The sequence below is a fragment of the Pyxicephalus adspersus genome, chromosome 5, assembly GCF_032062135.1.
Source record: "Pyxicephalus adspersus chromosome 5, UCB_Pads_2.0, whole genome shotgun sequence".
In the NCBI taxonomy this organism is placed as follows: Eukaryota; Metazoa; Chordata; class Amphibia; order Anura; family Pyxicephalidae; genus Pyxicephalus; species Pyxicephalus adspersus.
In genome coordinates this window covers 118,099,138-118,100,263 of record NC_092862.1, presented here as the reverse complement: position 1 = coordinate 118,100,263, position 1,126 = coordinate 118,099,138, and positions in this window count along the sequence as shown.

Here is a 1,126-nt window from a genome sequence, read left to right as displayed (position 1 = left end):
GACATTTATGATATTGATTGCCAAGGCTGTCCATCACTAATGAAACAACAAGCCAAAAAGTACAAAATTACATGTGACACATTGCGAGTCTTTCATCACATTTCCTCTTCAGTAAAACACGACAGTGACAAGGGTTGGTTAGAGCTGTGTCATTGTACAGCCCCCATACTCTCTAAATGACTTTTTTTATTTGATTGTTGTCTAGTATTCAGAGACATGTAAAATGTTTTTTTGGCTCTGCAAACATCCATAGATATGAGACAAGAAATAGCCAATGCACAGGTTTACCGTACCAAATCTATGAGTGCTTGCAGTTGTGGATGGCTGGCCATTTTCAGAGAAAGCCTGCAAATAAAGCCATTCTTTTCTCCTCTGTGCTATGTGAATCCCCCCTAAACCATGACATTGTATATTGGGGAAGAGGAGAATCGCAACTTCACACAAACAGTGGTACCTGCCAAAGGATTGGCAACATTGGACAGAAAGTCCCTTTGATACAAACACATTTGAACAGATAAATCACTCTGCTTATTCCCGTTTTAGGAAATGATTGCTTGGTCAGGTCTCAGTATACTGGGCTGAAGTGGAATTGATGATTTACTTCCTGAGAGAAAGCTGGATGCAAAAAAGGTATTTTGAGTGTAGAACACATAGGAAATAAGGGGATTTAAACCATGCATGGCCAATCTATTAGCAATATAACTGTAATAACACCAATGTCACAAGGGTGACTCTACTGCTAGTAATGCATCACAGGCATAGAAAGTCACCCAGGAGAACCTTCTACCCAACTTTTTGGAATCACTTTAAACACTGACAAATCTTCCCCAATAGTGAATGCAGTTGGGAACTGAAATCTTATTGGACCAGTTAGCTAAAAAAAACTTTTCCCAAATAAGATTATTATTAAACAGGATTTATATAGCGCCAACATATTACGCAGCGCTGTACATTAAATAGCTTACCCATGTGACATAGCCCTAACTACAGTGGAGGGATCAGCTTGCTAAATATAAGGGGTAAGAAAATTTGGAGGCTTTGCAACAGTTTAGTTTTTGAATTGATGGTAATGATATATATTACTATGGTATTAATAAAATACTATTATAAAAGTATTGTACATTTA